Source organism: Meles meles, chromosome 6 (genome assembly GCF_922984935.1).
Source record: "Meles meles chromosome 6, mMelMel3.1 paternal haplotype, whole genome shotgun sequence".
Taxonomy (NCBI): Eukaryota; Metazoa; Chordata; class Mammalia; order Carnivora; family Mustelidae; genus Meles; species Meles meles.
The window spans coordinates 6,512,488-6,529,094 of NC_060071.1; positions in this window are offsets into that span (position 1 = coordinate 6,512,488).

Consider the following 16,607-nt stretch of genomic DNA (forward strand, 5'->3'; position numbering starts at 1 on the left):
GTAACTCTCTCTAGCAAACGGTAACAATTGAAATGTTCAACCATAAAGAATTGTTAAATATGTCACAGACATTCATATTCTGGAATATTAAAAAATACTAAAAATGATGGGGTAACACTCTTTGAATGAACAAGCCTCCTTTGGAATTATTCCAACTGTGATACAGCTTATCCATGGCAATAACCTGAGGTTCCACCAAGAAGGTACTGGTCAAATGCCCTGGAGGCCAGAACTGCATAGAATGCAGGTATTAAAACTAGCAGGGAGCGGGGAAGGGGCACGTGGGTGGCTCAGTCAGTTAAGTGTCTGCATTCGGCTCAGGTCATGATCTCAGGGTCGTGGGATCGAGCCCCGCATGGGGCTCCCTGCTAAGTGGGGAGCCTGCTTCTCCCTCTCCCTTTGCCAGCGACTCTGCCTACTTTTGCTCGCTCTCTCACATCAAATAAAAAAATAAAATGTTTAAAAAAAAAAAAGGGGAGAAGAACACGGGTCACCTGGCTGGCTCAGTTCATGGAACATGTGACTCTTGATCTTTGGATTGTGGGTTTGAGCCCCACGTTGGGTGGAAAGATTACTTCAAAATAAAATCTTTGGGGGACGCCTGGGTGGCTCCGTTGTTGGGCGTCTGCCTTTGGCTCAGGTCATGATCCCAGGGTCCTGGGATCGAGCCCTGCATCGGGTTCCTTGCTCAGCAGGAAGCCTGCTTTTCCCTCTCACTCCCCCTGCTTGTGTTCCCTCTCTCGCTGTGTCTCTCTCTGTCCAATAAATAAATAAAATCTTTTAAAATAAATAAATAAATAAAATCTTGGGGCACCTGGCTGGCTCCGTCGTTGAGCGTCGGCCTTCGGCTCAGGTCATGATCCCAGGGTCCCAGGATCAGGCCCCACATCCGGCTCCCCGCCCAGTGCGGAGCCCCCTTCTCCCTCTCTCACTCCCCCTGCTTGTGTTCCCACTCTCGCTGTGTCTCCCTCTGTCAAATAAAATGATAAAGTCTTAAAAAAAAATAGTCAACTCTGTACATGTTGGTATGGACCCATCTCCAAGATACACTGTGAACTGAGGTACAAAACAGGGTGTATTGTGTACTTTCCTGCACAAAGTAGATACTGGGAGGAAATACGTGTGCTTGTATACAGGCGGAATCTCTCTACATAGACACAAAGCAAACTGGTATTAGTGGCTGCCTCCGAGCAGGGGAGCCAGGGTTGGGGCCCCACATAGGAGATTTACCGTACTGTCTCCCCTTGGCCCAGATGACATAGTTTTTACAACATGCTCAGAAAAAAAAAAAAAAGTCAGGAAGAAATGTAATACCCCAGGAAATCATTCAAGACAATTTGTTATCTGGAAGTAATAAATTCAGATTTTAAAATTGTAGGTACAATAGGACCCCTATTTTTGTAGAAAAAATGTATACTGCATCTCAATGTATAGAAAAATGTTGAGGCGCCTGGCTGGCTCAGTTGGTAGAGCACGCAACTCTTGATCTTGGGGTTGTAAGTTCAAGCCCCACCTTGGGTGCAGATATTGGGAGGAAGGGAGAAAGGGGGTAAGGGAGGAGCTGCATTATGTACGACTTCAACTTGGTTTCATCTGACATTCTTCTGTTAAAAGTTCACACCGTAAGAAAGGGTATAAATGAAAACGTACTCCCTTTCCCTCCATTCAGCTGCCTGTACCCTCTGCCCAGTTCTTCTCTCTCCAAAATTTGGTAACAGTTTGCGAGTCTGGGGGCAGGATCGCAGGGGGTATTTTCTTTTTGTGCTTTTCTGAAATTTCTAATTTTTCTAAATAAACCTATATTATTATGGAAATAAGAAAGGTCTATATACTTTTTAAGGGTTCAGAATCAAGAGAGCCCTGAATCTCCATCCATCCATCCTTCCTTCCTCTTTTTTTTTTTTTAAGATTTTATTTATTTATTTGACAGAGATCACAAGTAGGCAGAGAGGCAGGCAGAGAGAGAGGAGGAAGCAGGCCCCCCGCCTAGCAGAGAGCCCGATGCGGGGCTCGATCCCAGGACCCTGGGATCATGACCTGAGCCGAAGGCAGAGGCTTTAACCCACTGAGCCACCCAGGCGCCCCATCCTTCCTTCCTCTTTACAAACAGGCTTGGCGCTCCTAGGCCACTGGTCCGCAGCCTGGGGGGCAGAAGCCACATTTCTAAGTTTCAGGAAAGGCCTCTAGTTCCATTCTTAAATAAAATCCTCCTTCCTCACCTGCTCTGACGTCACCACCTGCACCCTCCCTCTCCACACCTGGGCCACCCCAGCCGGGACCTCCTTCCAGTTTCGAAGGTAGCACGAGGGAGAAGCAGCCTGTTACCCTGTTGATTCTTCCGAGGCGCTGAACACGGGAACTCTCCTGTGTCTCGTCCTTCCTCAGAGAGTTTCTAGAAACCGACCCGAAAAACAGAAAGGCAGGAAAGGAACCCAGCTGAAGAATTCCTCTTTCAGAAGAGGCCAGGTTAAAAACAACAGGCCTTGTTAAAACCGCACCTTAATGAGACTCCTTCCCAGCCTAATTGTCGCCATGGCAATGACCCCTAGCGGCCATCTTTAATTAACTTGGTGTCGGAGTCACCAAATGAGCTCCTCTAGTAAATTGCCCGCCAGCCCAGGCAGTCACGCGGCCCCTCCTCTGTCCTTTGGCCTCTGGCAGGGCTTTCTTCTTTACCTCCAGAGTCTCCCGATCCTCCCGCAGGGCCGGGACCCATGGTAACACTAACAATAGCAAAAGCCGCAGCAGTAGTAGTAACAGTCAGAGCATATCAACGCATGCATTTATCATGCCTACAATCAAGCAATTTATGTGCAATAACTCTTAAAATCCTCACAGGAATCCAATGAGGGACACACAATTACCACCCACCTTTTTCAGAGGAGGAAACTGAGGCATGGAGAAACTAAGCCGGTAAGTGGCAGGGCTGGTATTTAAACACAGGCTCTGTGGGGGCACGTGGGGCGCTCAGTCTCTGAAGGGTCTGACTTTTTGCTCAGGTCAGGATCTCAGGGTCCTGGGATAGAGCCCCGCCTAGGGCTCCGCACTCAGCAGGGTGTCTGCTTCTCCCTCTCCCTCTCCCTTCTCCCCTCACCCCTGCTTGTGCTCTCGTGCTCTCTCTCTCTCTCAAATAAATAAATAAAATCTTAAAAAAAAAAAAAAAGCACAGACACTGTGGTAATCCAGAGCCACTCTCATAATCCCCCCACTGGAAACGAATGAAGTTCAGAGGGTCGCCTGCTTCTCCTGAGCCCAGTAAAGACCTGCAGTTTCCCATCTGCGGCTTCCCAGCTGGGTGACCTTGAGCCACCGGCTTCACCTCTCTGAGCCTGCTTCCTCGTCTAGAACAGGGAAGGTGATCAAACTGGGTCAGGAGTCCGGGCAGGGGCCCGAGGGCCTCATCAGCTCTGTTCCCTGAAGACTCCCAATTCCACCAGAACCTTCCTGTTGTCTTGACGCTGGTGTGGTTTCGGAGGTGAGATGGCATGAGCGTTACGAGGTAATAAACATGATCACCCATGCAAAGCCCAAGCACGGTGCCTGCCCATAGTAAGTGTTCAGTGAATTTGTGCTGCTTTTATTTTCACAAAGTGGATGGCCCTGAGAAGGACCTCCTCCAGGATACAGCTAACAGTCAGGAACATCGGCAAAAAGAAGCCGTGGAGGAGGCCCAATTGCTACCAGTTTTCGAACCGATGGGCAAAGGCTCTGGCACCTATGGGAGAATAGCCTGGAGCAGCGGAGCGGAGCTGTTGACCGAAGATGGTGGCCTCCATCTCGCTCTAGCCTTGCCCACGGAACACGCTTTCATCAGCCTAACCAGACCAGATCAGGAGATCCAGGTGCCAGCCACCAAGATGCACTAAGCCAGAGGAAGCAAGAAAGATTAACAAGCACCCCCCAACCTCCACAACACACACATCCCAGGGACGCTCCCTAAAAAGGCGCACAAGACCCTTCCGCTTACGTTCAATGAGCCAGAACTCCGTCGCCTGTGCATGCCTAGCTCCAAGACAGGCTGGAATTGCAGTGTTCCTTGGGGGCAGCCATAGGGAAAGGAAAATGAGCTACAGGCTGCCACGAACCTTCAAGTCCTTTTTCATACCGCCCCAGAGTAATATTTACAAACCGCAACTTCTGGCCAAGTCTAAACCCTTCAATGGCTCTCCACTGCCTACCGCATGAGCTCCAAATTTATGAGTGGATTAAAAGACACTACAGAATCTGGCTCCATTGCTTTCCCACTCACCCTTCAGGCCACGGGCCATTCTCTAACTGAACCATGCTTCCATGACTCCGTGCCTTTGTCCATGCTCGGAATCCCGTATTTTCTCTTCTCCATCTAATTAGAACATCCACCTCCACTCTAGGGCCTTCTTAGGGACAGAGAGGAAGGGGTGGGCTGGGTAGGCAGAAAAGGGTGTAGATTCAGAGTTGGGCTGGAAGCAGAGGGAGCCTTCTGCTGCCCAGAGCTGAAGAAAGGCCTGAGGGGTGCACTGGGTGGCTCAGATGGTTAAGTGTCTGCCTTCAGTTCAGGTCATGATCCCAGGGTCCTGGGAGTGAGCCCTGCATCAGGCTCTCTGGTAGGGAACCTGCTTCTCCCTCTCCCTCTATGGTACCCCATGCTTGTGCTCTCTTGCTCTGTCAAATATATAAAATCTTTTATTTTTTAATTTTTTTAAAGATCTTATTTATTTATTTGACAGAGCACAAGTAGGCAGAGCGGCAGGCAGAGGGAGAGGGAGAAGCAGGCTCTCTGCTGAGCAGGGAGCCCCACACAGGGCTTGATCCCAGCACCCTGGAGTCACGACCTGAGCTGAAGGCAGCTGCTTAACCAAGTGAACCACCCAGGAGGCCCAAATAAAATCTTAAAAAAAATTTTTTTCCTTTGGGCACCTGGGTGGCTCAGTGGGTTAAGCTGCTGCCTTCGGATCAGGTCATGATCTCAGGGTCCTGGAATCGAGTCCCGCATCCAGCTCTCTGCTCAGCAGCGAGCCTGCTTCCCTCTCTCTCTCTCTGCCTGCCTCTCAGTCTACTTGTGATCTCTCTGTGTCAAATAAATAAATAAAATCTTTAAAAAAAATTTTTTTCCTTTAAGAAAAATAAAAATAAAAAATAAAAGAAAGAAAGGCCTGAGCTGGACATGTGTCAGGCTTATGTGCGCCAGCAGGAGGCAAACTTGAGCTACCTTTCAGCCTTTGACCTGGGAAAGGATGATGGATACAATTTTTCTTCTACCCCTGTTGTACAAATAACGAAACTGAGAATTAGAGGCAGGAAGTAACTTACCCAAGGTCACACAGTGGCAAAGTAGAGGCCCCTGGTTCCCCACTGGTGTTCACACTACACTTGCATTAGTAGGGTTGTATATATAGCCTGTATATATAGATGTTTTATGGGGCAGGGAACAGTCTTGGGGTCATCAAGCTAGGAGGTGTGGTTCACCAGACACACGATGGGCAAGGATGTGCCCAGAGGCCTCAGTCTCTCAGCAGCTCCCTCGGCAGCCCCAGGACAACACACACACCCATGGGGCCTGGGAGCTGCACTTGGCCTGGCTCTATAGTTCTCTCATGACCTTGGGAGGGGGCCCAGAGCACCTCAATAGAGGCCAAGGAGGCTAGGAAGCATCCAAGACCACATGAATCAATCTTCTGTCCTCAGTCCACTTCCCTACTGTGGCCTCAGGCACCTGGAGCACAAGGTTTGCCTCTCTCCCTGCCCTTGGCGCTTGAGACTGGGGCCATCACCCTCCCCCACTAGACACTGTTCCAAAGGCAGACACAGAGCTAGACAGCCTGCCTCTGCTTCTCAAGGCTGTTGCTCTTCCTGGCTGCTTGGGGATCACCCTGGTCTTAGGGTCCCCACAGGCTGTCGGGGACATGGCACTCTCACAACCCAGGTCCCTGAGAGGAAACCCACTACATCTGCATAAATGACCAGGCAAACAGAGCGAGGCTACATTTGGGGGTGTTATGTCTTTCCCAACTTGAAAATAAAGTAAAAACAGGTGTCCAGTGCTTTTCCAAGGGCAGACTGGGTAAGAAAGGTGACCCTGGAGGGCCCTGAATTCAGGAGTACGGCTTACCAAAGTGTATGGGGTCCAAGGTCTTGGACTCAGACTTGCTGGCTGGCAGGAGGCAAGAACGGCTTGACGCTTCCAGCACCAGTCCCAGTCTGGTCCCCACAAGGGCAAGGGACTGTGAAGCTCTGATCCCAGAAGAGTGAATGTCAAACCATTTCCCCAGCAGGGATCTTGAGTTCAAATTCTTCTTTTTTTTTAAAAGATTTTATTTATTTATTTGACAGAGAGAGAGATCACAAGTAGGCAGAGAGGCAGGCAGAGAGAGAGGAGGAAGCAGGCTTCCCGCGGAGCAGAGAGCCTGATGCAGGGCTCGATCCCAGGACCCTGAGATCATGACCTGAGCCGAAGGCAGTGGCTTAATCCACTGAGCCACCCAGGCGCCCCAGAAGACGACCTTCTTTAAAGCTCCCTTAAACATGTGTACCCTGAACATCTTATTAAGACAAAGACTGACCCTTAGAACTGGACTTTAGCAGCATGTGGAAGACTGAGGGTGTAGTCTGCCAACAGGGCACCTATCTGGCTGAGAATAATTAGCCCAGCACCTCGCTCCCTCTTGGGGTTCCCTCCCTTTGGCCTCCCTGCCGGCTCCCAGTCCAACTTCCTCTTCCTTAGCCTGCCTGAGTTCGCCAACACCAGCTATTTTCTCCTGCTATCTCTTGGTCTTTCCTCTAATCACCCCCCTTCACCTCTGTTTCTTAAAAAGAACCTCTTCCAGGCTGTATCCAAGGGTTCAGTTCCCAAATCCTCATTTTAGCTGACCTGTAGGCATATTGGACACTTTTGATTCCTCCTTCCTTTTTAAGACTTTTTGCCCCTGGCCTCAAGTTCACTACTTCCTTTGTTCCCTTCCTACTTAAAGACTCTGCGTCTTGATCTTCTCTTACTGATTCTCCTTGTCTTCCTCCCCTCAAAATCAGGCTATCCCAGTATTCAGACTTTAGGACTTTTTTCTTCCTTCTACACTGAATCCATAGTGATTTCATCTTGCCCCATGGTTTTAAATAAGATCTATAAGGTGATGACTCTCAGGTTAAAACCTCCAGCGCAGACCTCTCCCCTGCATGCTAGGCTTATACATCCAGTTGTCTTTGGGGTTTCCCTCCAACCAACTATCCCCCCCAACTCTCTAATAGACCTCTCGAATTTAACATGTCCAGGGCCAAGCCGATATCCTCACCTCCAAAACTCTATTTCTCCTTCTACCTTCCCAATTTCTGAAAAACAAACTCTGTCCTTCCAGGAGCTCACATCAAAACCCCCAACGTCATCCTTGACTCCATTTTTCCTCTCACATCCCACCTTCAGTCCCTCAGCAAATCATAGCAGTTCTGTCCTCAAAATGCATAAATAATAAGCCAGTCCACTCACCAATCACTGCCATCCTGATAGGTGCTTAAGGTGGGAGAAGCAGGCAGGGGCCAGGTCATTGAGCAGGAGAACTCTCTTGATGGTGGCAAGAACTTTAAGTTCTACTCTGAATTATATGAGAAACCATAGGAAGAGTTTAAATATGAAGGGATTTGCCTCTTGGAAAAAACCACTCTGGGGGCACCTGGGTGACTCAACGGGTTAAGCCTCTGCCTTCAGCTCAGGTCATGGTCTCAGGGCCCTGGGATGGAGCCCCGCATGGGGCTCTCTGCTCAGCAGGGAGCCTGCCCCCCACCCCACCCCCCGCCTGACTATCTGCCTACTTGTGATCTCTCTGTGTCAAATAAATAAATAAAATCTTCTTAAAAATTTTAAAAAGAAAAAGAAAAAACCACTCTGGTGCTCAGTGAGGAATGGATTAAGGGGGTGAGACTGGAGATGAAGAGACCAATTAGGTGGATATTGAGGTTGGGAGTAGGAATGATGATGGTGTGGATTACTTTTCTTCTATGAAGAATCATCCACCTTGATGGCCCCAGGAGCCTGTTTCAGAGGCAGGAAGGCAGGCCCTGGGGGTGGCTAGGTGAGCACACTCTGTCCATGACCTCAGCAGAGGGGGCCCGTGTTTCAGCACCACTGCATGGACAGCTCCAGCCCCATCCACCCCTAATAGTGGAGAGTGGGCGTCCAGCCCTTGCCCAACGTGCCCCGCAGAAGCCTGTGGCTACAGGGAGGGTCCGTGGTCGGGCTTAGGGGAATATCCTTCCTTTGGAGATCTTCATTTGCAACTTTCTAAAATGCAGACAACAGTAATGAAGCTGCCCTGCCACACAAGGGCTCCGTGAGTGTGGACAAGATAGCCACCCACAGACTGTAGGAACACCAAAGGAAGAGGTTGCCCGAGAGAGAGCCCCCTTAAGGGCCTCTTAAGATAGTTTCTGTCACGGACCCCGGAGTTTATTTCCACGACTTGGGTGATCAAAAATGAAGCCAAGTTTGCAGCAGGTTGGATTAAGGGCCTGTTGGAAACCTATTGTCCCGGCGTTTCCTCCCCAGCCCCTGGTGGCCAGCACCCTGTGCGTGGCGTCTCTGCAGACAGAGCGCTGGAGAACTAAGTTGCTTCTCCTGAGAGTTGGACAGTCCTTCCGGACCCAGCGCAGATTTTCTCTTTGTGATAACAGAGTTTCCCTGGGATGGATTGGTCCTGCACCCGCTGTTCCTGCTTCTGCCCACACCCCTGCCACCCTAACCAAATCTAGTTTCGTTTGATGTGTTCAAACTGGTTTGATTTTCTTATTTGGAACTCAGCAGGATTCCTTCTCCCGGAGTTGAAGAGCACCACTCGGGATCAGCAGACTGAAGGGATCTTGCTGTGCCAATTCAGGCTTCTGAAGGCTCCGTTTTGCTGGGTCAGGGAAGACCGGTGGGGCCTCAGGATTTCTCTTTTTGAAATGACCTCTGGATTTCAGGCCCGCCCCCCAAAAAAAGGAGATTCCTCTTAGCTTCCAGGCAGACCCTGGCCTTAGGGATATTGGCTAACCACAATAGGAGCCCATCAGGGCATCCGCAGTGCCTCACACACGGCTACACCCTGAGGTGACCCAGCTCCCTGCCAGGTCCACAAGGTCATCTCACCACCTACTTGGCCCTCTCTCCTACCCTTCCCTCCAGGGCGGAGGCTGGGGAGTCCTCTGGGAGCCTTCCCACACTGGGGGTGGGGGGTGGGGCTCAGTCCTTTGGCCTGCTTCTCTCTGAAATGGCCAGGCTCCAACAGGACTGGGGCTTCTGAGTCCCAACCTTAGAACAACCCTGCATGCAAGGATAATGAGGCAGATACAGAAGTGAGGGAGTGGTTTGGACAAGGTTTCTTAGTGTGAACAGGGGCCAGATCCTGACCTCTGATATCCCAGCTTCTTCTCTTTTACCTCATTCACCAGGTGACCTTGGGCAAGTTACTTTTTACTTTATTGCTCTCAGCCTCAGTTTCTCCACCTGTGTAATGGGGCAGGGGGAGTAGTTCCTCCCAGGGGACTGCTATCAGGAGTCTCTGAGACAAAAGTAAGCCTCTTATCATAGTTCCAATAAGTGTTGTTCTGATATTAAGATGTAGGTGCCTTGGGGTGCCTGGGTGGCTCAGTGGGTTGAGGTCTCTGCCTTCAGCTGGGGTCATGATTCCAGGGTCCTGGGATCGAGCCCCGCATTGGGCTCTCTCCTGGGCAGGGAGTCTGCTTCCCTCTCTCTCTCTCTCTGCCTGCCTCTCTGCCTACTTGTGATCTCTGTCTGTCAAATAAATAAATAAAATCTTAAAAAAAAAAAAAGATGTAGGTGCCCTCCTGGAAAGGGGAGTACCTGTGGAGACTTCCCAGAATTAAGGGAGACTTCCCCCATTCCCAACCGGTGCATGTTCTCCTGTCTCTCTAGACCTCTGGGACCTCCGCTGAGGATTGGGTAGACATGTTCACATACATTTTATAGATGGGAAAATTGAGACCCTGGAGGGGACTCACCTTGCCCAGGGTCCCCCTTCAGTTCCTCAGACCAGGATTCCAAGTGAAGGGGGCGTTAGCCCTCAGCCAGTTACCTTATGTGCCTCTCTTCCCTCCCCTGGTCCCAGCACACCGGTTCAGGAATTTCTAAAGGAGCCTAGGGAGCCATGGCTGTTCCAGGAACAAGAGTGTTCATCTCCCCATATATCAAGACCTCAACTCCTTCACCTGTAAAATGAGGAGGATGAAACTCTGCAGATGAGTGTAAGGATTAAATGGGATTTAAAAACCAAAAAATCCAGCAATGCCTCCAGCACCTGGTTCTACAGATGTCCACTGTGGGACTTACAGTCTCCCGGAAGCAGCCCACACTGCCAAGAGCCAACCATTATGGTTCCAAATGGTGAGAGAGGTTTAAACGGGCCAGTGTCACGCCACTGGAAATATGGCACTCCAGGACTCCAAGACAACCTCTCTTGGAGGGTTTCCGAGGGCAGGAGCCAGGCTCCAATCCAAAAGCCAAAGGTGGGGAGCCGGCAGGGCTAGCGAGGCTGCCCACACCCGTGCTGGGGTTGCTGGCTCCCATGATCCCTAGGCTCTCAGGAGCGCAGGAAGCGGAGGGATCGGATCGTGTCCTAGGCGGGTCCCACCCTGTGCAGATCCCGCCATCCAATCACACCCTCATGGCGGTGGGGGAATCCCTCCGGTCCTGGGGCAGGGAGAACAGCTACAGTGGTTCATTCCTCAACGTCTTTCGGATTCCTGTATTTTCAAGCTGAGGCTCAAACTGGTTTTTAATTAGCAGCACTGATGGACTGTTGGCAGCTCTGATATTTTACAGTATCTATGAGAACAACTACTACGCACAGACGTACACACATACCAGGGCTCTCGAATTAGCCTTTCGCCCAGCTGCGGACCGATCACCTGGCGGTGGTGGAGAAAACGTGGTGCGGCCAGCAGCGGAATCAGGAATATCATGGTCAAGGCCAGATCCGACGTGGCGCGCCCACCTCATGCTAAGAGGGATCCGGGCTTTACCTCTTCCCGGGTCTGCGCAGAGGTGGCAGGAAGGGCTAGGAGGAGGGGTACGGTTCTCACTTCCAAACTGCCTTGAAGGGGATCTCTTATGCCCACGCCTTTAGGCTACAGGCAAAGTCTCTCCACGACACTAACCGAGTACAGGGTGCCTCCTCCGAGCTGAGTGCTGGGGCCTCAGTGGAGAAGCAGAATGCACGGCCCTCCACCAGCAGGGCTTCCCTAGCACCGTCCCCACCAGGACCCAAATACGGGTCACGCCATAGGGAAGAGACCCTCGCGCTCAAAAGGCCGACCTCCACGTCTGCACTCCAGGGCAGCTCACTGTGCCACCCACGCCCCCAACCTGCCCGCCGTCCTGCCCCTGCGACGCCGTCCAGCCCGAGGCGGTACACTGTACACAGTAGGTGCTCTGTCAAGAGTAACTCCCTTCCGCTTCCCTTAGCTAGAGCCCTCCGCGCTGCGGCGGCTCGGGCTCCCCCTGCTGGCTCACGCGGTAATGACCTGCGCCCCGGCTACCGGGGAAAGCTGGAAAGCTGTTTTTTTAACTATGGGGAACCCTCCTATCATCCTCTCCCTACCCGGGCCCCATCCCCAACTTCCTCCAAAGGTACATGCGAGAGGCTTCCAGGAAGATCTTATTTTCTGGTAATTTTATCATAAATGCAAGTAAAATGAAAAATGGACTCATTTACTCACCAAATATTTACTGAACACCTCGTATTAACCACCATGGCCAACACTGAGCACTTACTGCATGCAACACTTTGTTGGGCTCTTCTACAGGTATTAGCTCATTGAACCCTCACAACTTTGCTATCAGGCTGGTACTGTTATTCCCCCCACCTTACAGTTAAAGACACTCAGGTCCCACGATCAGGCATAAGTAAGTGGCTTTGAATCCGCCTCCAGAACCCTGAGCCCCATCCAACATTTTACACCATTGTGAAAAACACTGTCGTAAAATTAAAAAAAAAAAAAAGACATTGGAAGTGGCTTCAAAGCATTCCTTGTTCTCTATTTCCCTGGGCAATTTCTCCTAGAAAGAGAAACAGATTAATGTTTTATCCAGAGAGAGACGTTGGAGTTTTGCTGGTCATTGCCTGAGTATCTGTAACTGCCTCAGCAATTACAATTATCCTTGTAAATAAAACCAGGCAAATCACTAGCAGCTTGAGATCCCCAGCCCATCCGTTCGAAACTGTACTTCCTTCCAGAAGAGAAGGGAGTGAATCTTAGTAAGATTCAGTGGCCAAGAATCATGAAGGAATTTGACCTACAGCTCTCCCCACCTCAAAGTGGATCCATCCCGCTCTTTATGAGCCTCTCTTTTGTTCCCGGGGACATCGAATTAGGCCCCAACCCCACCAGGGCTTAGGCACAGCTTTAGTGCTTGCCATAAGAGCCGTGCAAAGTGAGTGAAGGAGCAACCTTGGAAAGAATGCCCTGGTGAGAAAGCCACAGACCCACTCCAGAAGACTAAGAATCGTAGAGTGGAGACAGATCTTGGAGACAGAACTGGGAGACCAGCTAATCCATCATTTATCCAACACGGGGTGCCCCAAGTTAAATGGGCCACCTTAGTCCTTGATACCAATATTCCAGTGTGGAAACTGGAGACCCACTAGTCTCCAGTATGCCCCAGCCCCATCTTCATCCCCTGCCCAGGTCTGTGTATTATATGTGTCTGGTCACCCCTTTTAAGACTCTAAGTTCCTTAGAAGTCAGGCTTATATGTTACTCATCACTGCACTCCAAGTTCTGAGCACAAAATCTGAGCACAGAGGAGGGGCTGAATGAAATCAGTTTCCCCATAAAGTCCCTGACTGGTGATCGTCCTGCCCCTGTTTGAATCCTCCTGGAAAGGGAACACTCACTATTTGTCCATAGGACTTCTTCTCCTGTGGGTCAGTTGATAGGTTGGGTTCTTCCTTCTCTATCTTCACAGACCTAGCATTGGCCTCTGAGCCTTTCCTGAGACCTGGGGAAGACTACAAGTTGTACCAGAGACCCAGATAGCCGCCTTCTGTCTTTGGAGCCCAGTCCAAAGAGCTAATCAAGAAAAAGGAAATTTCTCTTCCCAAACGGCATGGGGAGACCCATCTGTGCCGCACAGGGGACTCCAGGCTCTCTGGGGTTCACGGCACGATGTGTAGTTGCATGGGGCTTATCCTTCTCATCCTGATGTATATCTGGTCTAGGAGAGGCTGCCTTAGAAATGCCCAAATGCCGTAATGGTATTTTGGTTCCATAGTATTTTCCTGAGTTTTCATGTGTCAGTGTGGGCTAGGAGATGTGTGTGTGTCCGTGCATCTGTGTGTTTGTCAATTTCTGTATTTGAACACAGGCTAAGCATGGACCCAAGAATGAGACCAGAAGCAAGCTTACATCCTGGGGGTGGGCGGAGGGGTGGCATCACCACAGTGCATACAAGCTGCCAAGTGTCCTATAGCCACAGAAGAAATGGGATCCGGATGATCTTAGGGATATATGTATATATACGAGTGTGCGGGAGTATATGTATTCATAAGCAAAGCCCAGTCTGAGTGGCGTGTGAGTGTGTGTGTGTATGTGTGTGTGTGTGTGTGTGTGTGTACACAAAGACAAACGGCAGTCAGTCTGTTTCTATGTCTGGGTGACAGTGTGTGTGGTATGCTGCTATTTACAAACATTTCCCGCCCTGGTTCTTGTGATCTTGTGGCTGAGTGTGCATGGAGGTCAGTTTGTGTGAGTATGTGTGCTTACAATGGAATCCCAAACCTATACGCACATGACTGTCTGTGTGCCTAGAGGCGATACCTGATACCTGATACCTGATACCTGAGTCAGGGTCTGCATGACTCTGGGGGGCTGCAAGTGTCTCACCTGCACCCCCAGCCTGGTTCCATACCCCCTGACCCTGTGGACAGACTTAGGTGCCCTGATCACAAAGGCGGAGCCCAGCAGGCCCTGAGCCTGGCCAGGGGAGCGTGGATAAGTGACTGGTGTTTACGGGCAACCTCGCCAGAGCCTTTGTCTGGTGCCCGCTCCCTATGGCCCCTAAATTCCTCACCCTGGCAGGATCTTGGCTGTCCTTGCTCCCAGACCGCCTTCCTTAAGGAGTCCCTTTAACTCACAGCCCCTTCCCGGCCAGGGGGCTGAGAGTTGGGGGATATTCATCTTGGGGAGTTTTTGTTCCGCCTCATGAAAGGCCTCAATGGCTGGGAATACCATTCTAATTACAGGGAAGCCCAGCTTCTGTAGGGGACACAAAGGGCTGTGGTCTCATAGCGGCTCCTTCCATCCGTCAAATAAGGCTGTCTAATGACGGGGTGAGAGCTGTGAATGCCTAAAACAAACTCGAAAAGGAGGGAAAATAAAGCCGCCGGGGGCTTAAAATATATTAAATTACCCTGATTAGGAGTCGTGGCTTTGCAGAGCTGGTTGGAGACGCTGAGGAAGCAGAGTCCCACTGTTCATGTGGGGAGGGAGAGGGGTCAGCAGGTCGGGAGGGGTTCACAGAGCCCCGGCCCATTCTCATGCTAACGCCAGGGACGGCACTGCAGGCTTAGTGAGCTGGAAAATAGAAATGAATTTGCCATAATCCTTCTCCTTCTGCTCCTGTCCCCACCCCAGGAAAACTGCTGCTTAACTCCAGTCCCCTTAGAGCCTGTTGGGGTTTGGGGCTGAGCCACACCCTGGAGCCTGGGCCTCCTCACCCCTTCCCTCCTCTTTCCCGTGGGGCAGACTCAGGGCCTGGCAACAGGTTCTAGTGGAGTGGGGGGGGGGGGTGCACGTGTGCTTTAGTGTGTTCACACGCACACACTTACGCTTCTGATGGTGCAGATATTCACAAGGACACATGCCATTTGCAGATGCAAAAATGCTTTCCTCCTCCGCTTGCACAAATACAACTCCACACAATGTGTAGGCACAAGTACCCCTCTTCAGGGGGAACACACATGGGCTTCCCCACACTTTCACAGGTGCCCGTGCACAGACACACAGCCCTTCTCAGGTGGCCGCATGTGCTTCCTGGGCACGAAAATAAACACACACACACATCCCTTCTGAGGTGCTCCCAGAGCCAGGCACCTAGGATAATTTCAGTGTTTTTTTTTTGTTGTTTTGTTTTTTGTTTTTTGTTTTTTTAAAGATTTTATTTATTTATTTGACAGCGAGAGAGAGATCACAAGTAGGCAGAGGGAGAGAGAGAGGGAAGCAGGCTCCCTGCTGAGCAGAGATCCCGATATGGGACTCGATCCCAGGACTCTGAGATCATGACCTGAGCCGAAGGCAGCGGCTTAACCCACTGAGCCACCCAGGCGCCCCTAATTTCAGTGTTTTACAGCAAAGGAAACTGAGGCTCAGAAGGTAGCCAAGGGACAGGCTTTTCCCAGCACCACCTGGGTCATCCCTGTTTCCGTCCCAAGACCGAGATAAGCCTCTCTCTTACCTGGGCATCAGTTTCCTGCTATTAAAACGAGGTGCTTGGGGCAGGGCCCGGATGGCTCAGTCTGTTGAGTGTCTGCCTTCAGGTCTGGTTGTGATTCTGGGACCTGGGATCATCGAGCTATGCCTCACCAGCCAGCTCCCTGCTCAGTGGGGAGTCTGCTTCTTCCTCTCCCTCTGCCTCCCGCTGCGCACGTACTCGCATTCTCTCTGAGAAATGGATACAAATCTTTTTTTTTAAATATTTTATTTATTTATTTGACAGAGAGAGGTCACAAGTAGGCAGAGAGGCAGGCAGAGAGGGAGGGAGAAACAGGCTCCCTACTGAGCAGAGAGCCCGATGCGGGGCTCGATCCCAGGACCCTGAGATCATGACCTGAGCTGAAGGCAGAGGCTTAAACCACTGAGCCACCCAGGTCCCCATACAAATCTTAACAACAACAACAACAACAACGAGGTGTTGGGGTTGCCTGGGTGGTTCAGTTGGTTAAGCACCCGACTCCTGAGCTCAGCTCAAGTCTTGATCTCAGGGTCCTGAGTTCAAGTTCTGAGCCTACTTAAAAAACAAACAAACAAACAACAACAACAACAACAACAAGGTGCTTGGACTAAATGGTGTAGAAAACCCCTTCCAGCTCCGAAACTAGGAGGGGCCGAGCATCCGGCTCCTCCTCCTGCCCCTCCCTGCCTCTACATACGTAGGTGTTTGCGCATGCGTACTCCACAGTCAACCAACAAAGATTTTGTCCAGTGTTATCACAAACCGGAGGGCAGCTCTAGGAGTCTAGTGGCCTCAATCTGTGCAGGTCCCCCAGCAGGTGGCCCCTGCCACCCCACCCACCCACCCTGAGCCTCACCCATCTGTGGCTCTGTCTTGTGATTTTTGCCAGTATGGGACACGGCGGGTGTGGGGGAAGCCAGGTACAGATCTGAGCCACAGAGCCCCACAGTGTGGCGCCAGGAACCCTGGAGAACCATCCAAATGTGCGCTCCTCCCCAGCCTGGAGCTCCCTCTGCCGGTGGATCTAGAACAGGAGTGCCTGGAGGAATGAAAGTAACCCTCAGACCTGACCGTCCATGCCACACCTCCTCTACGGGTCTGCACTCTGTTCCACTGTAGAAGGAGTCAGGGAACCGCAGGCCGGACTGGAATAGAGACTGCGAGAGTAAACTGGGAAGAGAGCACGGGAACCACA